At 37.5% G+C, this 12,358-nt stretch overlaps 1 long non-coding RNA gene across 5 annotated transcripts in view; it reads left to right on the top strand.

Moving 5' to 3' along the window:
- LOC129719054 (uncharacterized) overlaps window positions 1-12,358 on the top strand; it is a 60,560-nt gene that overhangs the window by 43,068 nt on the left and 5,134 nt on the right. Inside the window, exon 1 of one of the 5 annotated variants that reach the window (XR_008727113.1) lies at window positions 5,332-5,705. The exons of 1 other annotated variant lie outside the window; for it this stretch is intronic. This is a non-coding gene — a long non-coding RNA (uncharacterized LOC129719054). Of the gene's footprint in view, window positions 1-5,331; window positions 5,706-10,298; window positions 11,024-11,844; window positions 12,134-12,358 lie in introns of those variants that run through there. 3 more of the 5 variants (XR_008727111.1, XR_008727115.1, XR_008727114.1) reach the window with 3 other exon arrangements.

Here is a 12,358-nt window from a genome sequence, read left to right as displayed (position 1 = left end):
CATAGGGAACGTTAGTGTGGTGACATTTCGCGAAAGCACTGCACCAGTTTCGATATTTAGTGCCAAGCTGACTAGCAATCTAGGTCGTTCTTGAGCTGTCCCAGGGCGAAGGGAAAGTCACCTTAGATGGTCCGACTGCACTTTTATTATCGAATGAAACAGACGCAGGAGGTGAACTCAAGGAGATGAGAAGCAATTTTGCAATGTGTGCATCGGGGCACCGCAGATCGCCGCCACCAGGTCTGGCATGGCTCCAGCATGGCGGCGGTGACGGGAAGCAAATGTCAAACTGCCAACATTATGTCGCATGCGCCTGCCAGAACGACCTTCGAACGTTCAAATTGTCTTCAGTAACGTGGAGCAGGCTTTGATACGCACTGATAAGATATCGTTCCACTCGAGCTCCAGCTGGTTAAGCTTACACATAGCAGCCAGCAAACCACGAACTGGAACGCGAAACTGGACACGTTCCGTTCCATTTTTCCCTCCACGCTTGTTTTCAAACTTTCCTGCTCCGCCACAGAATTACCGGTCGAGACGGCCTACAAACGGTAAAGCCCGTTCGATTTCCAAGCCAAGCGAAAGATGAAACGATTGCGGGAAAAGAATAATGGGACTATATAGAGTTATTAATATAACCCGTTATCAGTTCGTTACCGGCGTAAGATGGAGCTTATGTGCGGTGGTTGACTGCGAATTGCTCAATCGAACTCAATGGTGATGATAATGGGGAAATGGTGATACTAGAGAGAAAAAACACAACCAGCTTAACTATTGAACAGCTGATGGTGTACTATCGATGTTATTGCCCGCTTTTGTTTACTTGTCTGCAGAAGATTTTCATGTCCCAGTACGGGAGCAATTGACAAGTGTAATGTTGTTTACCTCTAGTTTCAGTTCAGGATTTCAGTTATTAAATAGAAATATTATTTGAAATTATTTTGAAAAATCACGTTCCGTGAGATTTACTTGACGGTCATGAAAGTATTCATATCAATCAGCACTACTTTCAAACATGAAAATAACGCTACTATTTGAAATACAACATTTTTCTCCTTTACTTTTTCAAAGCATTTATTGCAAAGATACGAAAACTGTTATCTCTCCCAATCCGAGATTGATCGGTTCGTTTGCCGCTTTCCCCGAAGCCCAGATTGTATCGCATTTGAAGCGGACACGAGAGCAAGAGAAGCAGATTCAGTGAGGCCTACCGAGAAGTGTGTACGAGAGAGAAAAAACTATGTCAGTCTAATACACAGTAACGGTGGCTCCACTTTGCACGCATCTCTCCCCCAACATGAGCGCTTGGTTAATTTTCATGTGAAATCTGCCACATTGAAGCGCTGAATGTCTCGCTTTCATCGTTTCCTCTCGTGTGATTTCCCGGGGGATATTGTTGAAACAGAGCGATCAGTTCGAAGTTTTTTTCGCCTCAATGAAAAGAAACTGCTTTCTTTCAAACGCGAATAGAATCCAGATTTGAATAGAAATAAAGTGCCATAAAGTGGTTCATAAATTCGAACTACTACAATAGTTGTTTTTTAGTGTTTTGAGAAAAAAGAATAAGATCGAGACCCTGAATATTATAGTCCCAATTCCAATCGTATGATAAGAATGATGGAATACTATATCGATCAGCAGGCATGTGAATGGTTCACTGAAATATTTCATGAAATATTTACTGAAGCGTTTCAATGTAAAAATGGTAAATCGATCCGGACGTAACGATCTTTTTCAGGTGTATTCAAAATTTTAACAAAAACTCTATGACCAACTATTCCGCACCTCATGTGACGTGTACAGAACTGAAAAATGAAACTCAGTGAAATTTTAGATTACAGTATTTACTCCTGATTCTATTTCATACAGAACAAGACTTATCACTGAAATTTGATTTCATCATTCAACTAATTAGATTGTTATAATAACCCAGATATAATGTCTGGTAAACTATTAGAACCATCGTGCAGCATCTCTTAATGTTATTATTGTATAACATTGGACTCAAAAAACTAGAACATTTTAATCCCAGCGAGAGAGTTTCCAGAATTTATGTATTATGATGCAAATATCAGCACCTACAGTTGCGATATAAAAATTATTTCCGACGTGAGCCTACTTTGATATTATTTAATTTAAAATAAAAGTGGTTTTAAGCGCCGAATCTAAAAATATATTCCATATTGGTAAAATAGCTGAAGTTGTGATGATAAAAATATGAAACAATAAAAAAAATTTAAACTTCTGAAAAATTTAACAAAACCAAATACAATATTTTGATCCAGCTTTCAAGATTTTTATTTTGAAAATTTTATGTTTTTGTCACTTAAGTGTTGCCGTTTTAAATTATATAAAGATAGAGTACATGAATATACATGAGCGGGGGCCTAGTGTGGTTGGTAACGTCTCCGCCAACCACGCTCGACGCCTGGGTTCGAATCCCACCGCCGACATAGGTGTCGATGGTTGTGAGGTGGCGTGATCCACTCATTACCAACCCAACTGGTCTAGATTCAATCCTAGCCGACATCGGGAGATTTTCTGAGGCGAAAAATCTCTGGGATTACGCCTTCCATCGCATGAGAAAGTAAAGCCGTTGGCGCCGGTCCGTTAATAAACGGGTCGTGAGTTAGGGACCTGGGTGTGGAGTCGCCTCCCTGGGCGTCGGTAATTGGCCACAACAGTGGCGGAAATAGACCGACGGAAAATAAGCGAGAATAAAAAAAAAATACATGAATATACTTATTTCCAATCACGTCGAAGCTCCCCGATTTGTTTTTTTTTTTTAATTCCACTTGACTGACGCGGTCATATATTGGAAGTTTAAAATAAAATCATGATTTTCAGTGGAAATCCTAATTTTGAATTTGAAATGGTTCCGGACTAATACATTTATTTCACTTGAAACTGATTACTATAATGCTTGAAGACTCTCAAAACTCTACTCCTGAGAGAAGCATCGATGAAAATAATTGGGCTCTCCTCGTGTTTTTTTTATGTCCAAAACCTGCTAATGGCACATGCCTCTGTTTAACAGTCATGATCACTGACAACAAAAACCGTGACTTTGAAAGCGAACAAAACGTCATTCGATAATGGGATAAGGGAATAATTCCGCTAAATCTTAAACCTGCTTTTAGCTTCCCATGGACAAAATTATATGTCATCAAACTATTCGCTTCAATCATTCCCACAACGATCACCAGTACATGGAAGCGAATAACATCTACCAAGAAAAGTCATCATCACAGTAGACACCATACAATCGTCGTTGTGTTTTCAAGATAAAGACAAGCACCAAATATAATCCCCAGTGTTGCCAACGAGTTGCACCAGCAATCGAACGGCAGCTGGCACCAAATCTCGATTGAAGGTTATTTTCGCACTCTGCAACTCATTTGGAAACCATCCATAACCATCATTGCTAGAAAATCTTCGACCACGCTTCCACATCAAACCGATCATTTACCGCTTAGTCGAAATGACAAAAAAGCCCCATCAATCCGTAGTTCTACTCATTCGAAAGTAATTTTTTAATGACTTCCACCAGCAAACGGCCAGAGCGGCAGTTGCTTATTAGCTCTAGTAATCATTGCCCTAGAGCCGCGTCATTACAGTGCCACCGCCATTGGCCACTGCCAAACGTTCGTTTGCTCGCACAATCGCACTGACGATCACCCGTTGATGATTGGGAGGGAATGATCGCATGAGCTGTCTAATGGATAAAATTAACTTTACACATGTAATATGTCATTGAAAACGAAATTGGGAATGGCGCGCATGGAAGGGTAGGAAACTACAGCCCGAGCGTTCTTTCTGAATGAGTGCAAGAGGGACAGAGCATCAGAGAGACTGAATTAGTTGCAGCGCAAAAGTGCCACGAGTTGAGGCGATCTCGCGATGTTTGCATCACAACGACCCTGACGAGGTTGGAAGGAGGTGTGCGCGGCTATGTGTGCTCTGAGGGCACCAACATGACAACTTTCCGACTCAACTGTGTGGGTTGTCACTATCACAACTACAACCCTGCATTCAATTTCTAATGCCAAGCTACCTACTGTTGCAGTGGAAGATAAAAAAGTGCAACTACACTGCGCAAGTTGCCGCCGCCTCCATCCGTCACCCGGTCGCCATATAGGTGTACAGGATTTCAATCGACTGTTTCAAGTACGCACGCGTACCAGCTTGCAATTGCACTGTGTTGCATAAGTAGCGATTCATAAATTTTCCGTGCAATTTTGCCGACTAGGTCAATACACAGTTAGTCATCATCCTAGTCGTTTAACCCTGTAACGGTGCTGTCATTCTGATATAGAGAAAAAAGCCTGGTCCGGTCTCATACACACACGCACACGCAACGAGAAAATTTGGAGGCACGTCACCTGACAGCCAGGAAAACTGAACAAGTGCGAGGAAAAGTAACCACATGCTTCGATAGTGAAAGTGGTTCCAAGCGTTACTGGATCTGTTAGAAATAATCTGGCTTGACCTGATATCGCCCTGTCCGAGAATCCAGCGTTTCTTCAATCTCAGTTTTGGAGTGCGTGTCAGAAGTGCATTTACATAGGTATTTCCCATTTAGCAGTATTTGTAAATGCACTATCTGGTACGACATTCCAGAATCAACAATCATCCTGGAGCTGCTGGAGAGCTATACCCTAGTTTAAACGACGCTGACAATAATATATAATAATACATATATCCAAGAGATAAAATTTTTCAATAAAAATAGATTGGTATTAGTAATGGTTTCCCAATTACAAAAGTTTAACTGGTAACACTGATGACCTTCCCGCCTACCCTATTGTAATTAGAAACGTCAAACCCCCTCACGCAATGTAATGTCTGGCTCGTGTCTTCACCTGGTGGTAAATGTGTGACCTCTCCCAGAAACAATAACTGTTATTTTTGTTTCACCGAACCTTTCGAAATCCTACCAAATCAAAATACAAACGAAAACGTAAATAGCTTACATCAGGCCAACTGCGGCCTGAATCTCGGTTACTCTCGGGATGCACATCTGTTTCTTGCCTAATTTAGAACCTTTCCCAGTCCCCTCCCTTTCCGATCTTTTGCGAGAAAAAAAGAGCAGTAACGTTGCCAAAAACAGAAATCACCGTCCCCGTGGTTTATGAAGGTGATCCAAAAATTATCCACGACGTAATACCCTATTCCCTCTCCCCCACCCTCCCATCCAGACCAACCAGAAAGAAAGTGAAGTCGCGTGTCAGCTAGTTCCCTACGGTCGCCAGGAGACAACCTACCATCTCAGTCTCGGTTCAGCCGTTGGCAGGGATAGAGAAATCCTCGGAACGCGAAAAGTACACTCCCGTTTCGATCTCCTCCGAAGGACACTCGTCGAGTCGCAACCACCGTTTCACACTTATTGCAGAAGGCAGTACGCTCTGGCAGTGTGGTTAGCTGGTTGTGTGGAAATTGCTTCTGAGGACGCGCCGTGTTCCCAATTCCGGACGGCCCCTCCGCGCCGGCTGGAAGTGCGGACCACATCCAGACGTGTTTGAGTTCACAACCACTATCTGCCCTGCCGTCGCGATATGCCAGGTTCAGCGCGCTGAAGTTGATGTGATCCTACAGTGTGTCCGCAGTGTGTGATCCTACGACCGAAGTCAGCTGCAGAAGTTGCGCCTAAAGGAAGGCTGTGGCGTTATGAAGCAGTATTCATACCGTTAGAAAGCAAGTGACAGGTAAGCCGTAACGCTGTTTGATAAATCTGTTTTTTTTTTTTCCTTTTGAAAGAAAAATCATTTTGGATACGTGAATTAGGAGAATAGATAAAGAAGTCATATTCCCTCCGGTGTCTCATGAAATACAACGTATATTAAATTACTTCGAGAAGCTTTATCATTGTGTTGAAAGTAAAAAGAATAAAGTGGAGAATAAATTCGTCTCTGTACATGTGAACATTCCAGAACTAAAATAGTAAAATGAAACAGAAGAAAATTCCTCGTTCACAATCATCGGTGTAAATTCGTTTCAGTACAACGACGAATAATTTTCTTGGTGTATAAAGTTTCCTACTGGCGATTTAACGCATAACTAATTGAGGCTGTACGACTCCTTGAAATTTGGAACTTCGAAAATTATTATAGGATACTGTTTTTTTTTTGCAATATTTGCGCAAAGTGGATGCTAAGAAAATGTACATGAAATACGAAACACAAGAGAAGATCTTCGTAGCTGCAAGATTACAGAGTCCGCTTTGACAAGCGAATGGTCAAAGGTTCGAATCTTAGTAGAACCAAGCCATTCGTTGGCAAAAAGGACTTTAAGTATGGGTGTATTCTCATGCTCTTCAACACAAAATCTTCTCTTCAGGCTTAATAACCACTGGTCTAAAGCTTCGATTATATCATAGACACTATAGCACGTTATACGCTGTTGGAGTAATAACTTGCAGGAGAACATGATAGAGTCCAGAAGGAAGGAAAAAGGTTACTAAGTCTGAATGAGAAGACAAAAACACGGAGCAGGTTACTTCTCAATAAGTAACACTGAAAAAGGGTAAAAAAATAAACAAAAATGTGCGAACAACAAAAACGTCCGGATAATGCCACAAAAGATCAAAAAACTATACTGGTCACAGTGGGGTCCATACAAAAAAAAACACACATGATCCGCCTATTTTTTTCATACCTATTTTCCTTCGGCCGAGTTTCGCCACTGTTGTGATAAAACCTGCGCCCGGGAATATAAATTTACAGTCAGGACCTCAAGCCCGTTGACTAGCGGATCAGAGAGATTTTTCGCCTCAGAAAATTTCCCGGAGTCGGATAGGATTGAATCCAGACCAGCTGGGTTGAATATGGAAGGAATGAGTGGACAACCAACGACACCAATGTCAACGCTGGGATTCGAAACCCAGGTCATCAACGTGGTTCCTAACTACGCTAGGCCGACGCCTACAATCCGGATTTGCATAGGATTTGAAACTATGTTCTTACAGGAGCTAGTGTTCTTACAGGAACTATATGCCGTGTTGGAGTTGCATTTTTATAGTTCGAATCGAATTTCTAACGAAAAATCTTAACCCTCTAGTGCTCAGAGTGTTTTAGACGGACTTCGAAAAAATTACTATGAAGTTTTATAAGCATTTTTTAAGTTCTTATTGAAGCTTTTCGGAGGTTTAACTGAAGACCGTCTAAAGGCGACACTGGTCACTAGAGGGTTAACTTTTAAACTAATAATAGGATCATCATCATCAATAACTTTTAGCGTATGTGGATCCTAGATAGTATTTTTCCTTTCATCAGCTTGATGTTTTACACGTATGTTATGAAATGCGCAGTAGCGTCGTGAGACTTTTTTTTACAATGTATAAATAATATCGACAGCATGCAAATTTGGCAACACCATGCAGTGCAACTGGGGCACCACAAGACAAATGTCGTTAGTGTATTAACGTATTTTGATTCAAATTTTTACACACGGTTTTCAAATTTCTTTATATGAACATGAATGTCTGTTCTCTGTGCTTTAAGCCTGTATTACACTCTTTGACCAATGGTCAAATATTCGACCTTCTGACATAATGGTCAAATTTATTTGACATCATGGTTGTTGCACAGACTAACAGATATAACACTTCGAACAAGTTTCCAATAAAACCATCGTTCGGATGATTCCAGTACTTTACGTTAGTAATACTAGCACCATCTGCTGTGTTCGTGCTACGTCATGTTTTCGACATCAGCGCTAGCGTTACTGCATGTGTCAAATAGGGAACCACAATATATGTATGAGATTGAATGACAGCGCCCCAGACGGCGTTGTCGCGCGATGACTGTTATTCGATTGGAAGTTCGAAACGATCGTTTTTCGTGGCGATGGAGCTAGGTTTCAATGTTACGTCTGTGGAACTTGCAAAAGTGGAAAATGTCTCCCAATGCTTCCGAAACGCAAATGATAATTTTTCCACATAAGACTAGGGCTTCTTTCCTCAAGCCAAACAATAATCACGTTGTCAAGATAAATCGGGTTATTTTAAGTTGGTCTGACAAGTTAAGTTGAGTACTTGGGACTAATATACGATAGAAAAACTTATTTTCAAAGAGCACATTGAGAGTATACAAGCCAAGTGCATCAAATATACGAGATATTTATATCCTCTCATTAACAGGAATTCTAAACTTTGTTTAAAGAACAAACTTTTGATTTACAAACAAATTTTTAGACCAGCAATGCTTTTTGCTGTACCGATCTGGTCAAGTTGCTGTTCAACAAGGAAGAAAACGCTTCAAAGGATTCAGAATAAAATTCTGAAAATGATTTTGCAGCGTCCTCCTTGGTTTGGTACACTCGAATTACATAGACTTACTGGTGTTGAACCATTAGAAGCTATGCCTAATAAAATTATTAACAATTTTCGACAAAAATCGTTGCAATCCTTAATTGTTACGATAAGCTCTCTTTATAGCCAATAAGTTAGCAATTAAGTTAGTTGTAAGTTTACTTCCCCTTTTTTGACAAGTAGGTTTAAATCCCTACGAATGATAAGTCCTAATTGCGAAAGCAAATAAATCCTAACAATTAAAATTACAAATTTCTAACAGTGTTGAGAAGTCACCATTTGTGATTGGACACACATACTCATTATTTACTAATATTTATCATAAATACTTAAGCTACTAACAAATTCCCCCTTAAAAAAAATGTCTGTTAGTCTGTGGTGCTAGTATTACTATCGTAAAGTACAGGTATCATCCGATCGACAATTTTATTGAAAATTTGTTCGAAGTTTTATGTCTGTTAGTCTGTGCACCATTTCGACACCAGCGCTAGCGTACGTGCTTGCGTCAAATTGGGAACCACAAAATATGTATGAGATTGCATGACATGTGGACTGTTATGCGATTGAAAATTTGAAATGATCGTTTTTCTGTTCAGTTACATCTGTTAGTCTGTGCTAGCACAGGTGGACGAGGTGACGTCGCTGGTATCTTGTAACCTAAACAGTACTATAAAACATTGCACATGTTGGGAATTGAGCTCGGATGTCTATCTGCGGTTTAGTTTTCTCTCTGTTAGCGCTTTTTTCAAAAATTCACTTCGCCCTTATTTTGAATATTTCTGACTACTATTTTATATATTTTTATTTATCCATGCATTGAATATTTACTGTATAGCTATATGGGTTATTCCATCTCAGGTGTACAGGCTCATGCTCAACCATCTCCGATTTCAACCAAAATTTGTGAGACGATGTATTTCGGCTTGGAACTTATGAATCCAAAGTTTGGTACTGATTGGTAGACCTCAACTAATGAGAATGTCGCACTTTTTGCGAATTTTGAAAACCAACTTTTTTATATGCAAGTATCTCGGGGCCCTAAAGAACTACAAGTGACCTTGACATTTCATTTTGAAGGGTTTGATCACAGATAAGAGACATCCAAGCTAGAACAAAAGACTCCAGAAATCGCGAGTAAAATTTCAAATTCTTACTCGTTTGGAATGCTAACGACATCTTTCAGCAACTTGCGACATTAACCACTCTAGTGTTTGCAGTGCTAGATTAAAGTCAAAGCTAACAGACGCATAAAAATTCTCACAGATTATAGAGTCGCTATTTTTGCAACGATATAATTCTGATTTCGTAAGGTTTGTGTTTTCCAAACAATATTAAAGCAAACAAGTTCATCGCAAAGATAAACTGGGGTTGAATAAAATTGTCGATTATGTACAAATTTTGACTGCTCAAAATTTCTTCATTGAAAAACAGCAACCCTTCTTATTACGATAATATCGATAAGAGCCGGAAAACTATCGATCTCATCAAATCATTGACTACTACGTGTTCTTATCGTCACCATATCCAGAGCGTATTGCGACATGCCAATAAACCGTTGCATCATTTAACACATGATGCAAAATTATCTTGAATGTCTAATATCTGTGGTTTGATGTAGAATCGAATTTTGTTATGCATTGTTGCCAGCATTGCGCTTTTTTCATTTAAAACGTAATTTGCAATTTTCTCAGAACTTTAGACTTATACATTTTCTTATAACTTAATACATTATACTTTATACTTTATACTTTATACTTTATATTTTATACTTTATACTTTATACTTTATACTTTATACTTTATACTTTATACTTTATACTTTATACTTTATACTTTATACTTTATACTTTATACTTTATACTTTATACTTTATACTTTATACTTTATACTTTATACTTTATACTTTATACTTTATACTTTATACTTTATACTTTATACTTTATACTTTATACTTTATACTTTATACTTTATACTTTATACTTTATACTTTATACTTTATACCTTATACTTTATACTTTATACTTTATACTTTATACTTTTTACTTTTTACTTTATACTTTATACTTTATACTTTATACTTTATTTATTTATTTATTTACTATTACCAACAGACATAAAATAAATTGTCCTAATGGCTACTAATACTAATACAAATATCTCCGGAACATAGACAAAAATTTAGAACGTATAACTCGGTATGATAAATGGAAGTCGAAAACTAGCGACACTCTGTTGAAAGCGCGTTGAATACCTGTGATAGCACTGTTTGAGCTATAGTTGGTTCGGCGAAAGGGCAAGTGCGAAGCTGGCATGCTTCGCAGGGTTCTAGTTGGAGCATGCAGGTTGATTTGACGCAGAATGGCAGGACAGTCGACCCGTGATGTCAGAATATCGGAGACGAGCATAGCGCGTGCTGTTTCCCGACGTAGTTTAAGAGTATCGATCTGGAGCAGCTGGCATCGGTCCTCATACCTGGTATTACGCATGGGCTGTTGCCAGGGAAGCATTCGAAGGGCATAACGTACAAACCGGCGCTGAATATTTTCGATTCGTTAGATAGCATTATTATAATGAGGCACCCAGACTGTAGAACAGTACTCCAATGAAGACCGAACAAGCGAACAGTATAGCGTGACTAGGCAGTGGATGTTTTTGAAATCACGTGTCATTCGGAAAATAAGTCCTAGTTGTCTAGAAGCCTTCGCTACGATGAAAGGTATACTTTATACTTTATACTTTATACTTTATACTTTATACTTTATACTTTATACTTTACACTTTATACTTTATACTTTATACTTTATACTTTATACTTTACACTTTATACTTTATACTTAATACTTTATACTTTATACCTTATACTTTATGCTTTATACTTTATACTTTATACTTTATACTTCATACTTTATACTTTATACTTAATACTTTATACTTTATACTTTATACTTTATACTTTATACTTTATACTTTATACTTTATACTTTATACTTTATACTTTATACTTTATACTTTATACTTTATACTTTATACTTTATACTTTATACTTTATACTTTATACTTTATACTTTATACTTTATACTTTATACTTTATACTTTATACTTTATACTTTATACTTTATACTTTATACTTTATACTTTATACTTTATACTTTATACTTTATACTTTATACTTTATACTTTATACTTTATACTTTATACTTTATACTTTATACTTTATACTTTATACTTTATACTTTATACTTTATACTTTATACTTTATACTTTATACTTTATACTTTATACTTTATACTTTATACTTTATACTTTATACTTTATACTTTATACTTTATACTTTATACTTTATACTTTATACTTTATACTTTATACTTTATACTTTATACTTTATACTTTATACTTTATACTTTATACTTTATACTTTATACTTTATACTTTATACTTTATACTTTATACTTTATACTTTATACTTTATACTTTATACTTTATACTTTATACTTTATACTTTATACTTTATACTTTATACTTTATACTTTATACTTTATACTTTATACTTTATACTTTATACTTTATACTTTATACTTTATACTTTATACTTTATACTTTATACTTTATACTTTATACTTTATACTTTATACTTTATACTTTATACTTAATACTTAATACTTAATACTTTGTACTTCATACTTTGTACCGCAAGTTGATGATTTCGCAAGCCATCTGTAGCAGTAGACAAAAGACAAAAGAAGTGTCCTCAGGAGATAGTTTTGTCGTTCATCCAGTCACACGAAGTCACCGTGAAGTTCTGGCCCGATCTAGCTGTATTGGAGTGGTACAAGCAGAATAATATTGATGTTATCGAAAAAAGGATTAATCCTCCAAACTGTCCACAGTTTCGTCCCATCGAAAGATATTGGGCAATAACAAAGATGACCCGTACAAGATACCTAACTCTTGTAGCACAGACAAACAGACGTGCCTCTTCGAAGAAAAATCCTGAAAAATCTTCGTGCTTATTCGAAACGATACACTCATGCGCCACCATGTGAGCCTACCA

This window comes from Wyeomyia smithii, chromosome 1, assembly GCF_029784165.1.
Source record: "Wyeomyia smithii strain HCP4-BCI-WySm-NY-G18 chromosome 1, ASM2978416v1, whole genome shotgun sequence".
Lineage (NCBI taxonomy): Eukaryota > Metazoa > Arthropoda > Insecta > Diptera > Culicidae > Wyeomyia > Wyeomyia smithii.
This window is presented reverse-complemented; position numbering and strand designations above follow the sequence as displayed.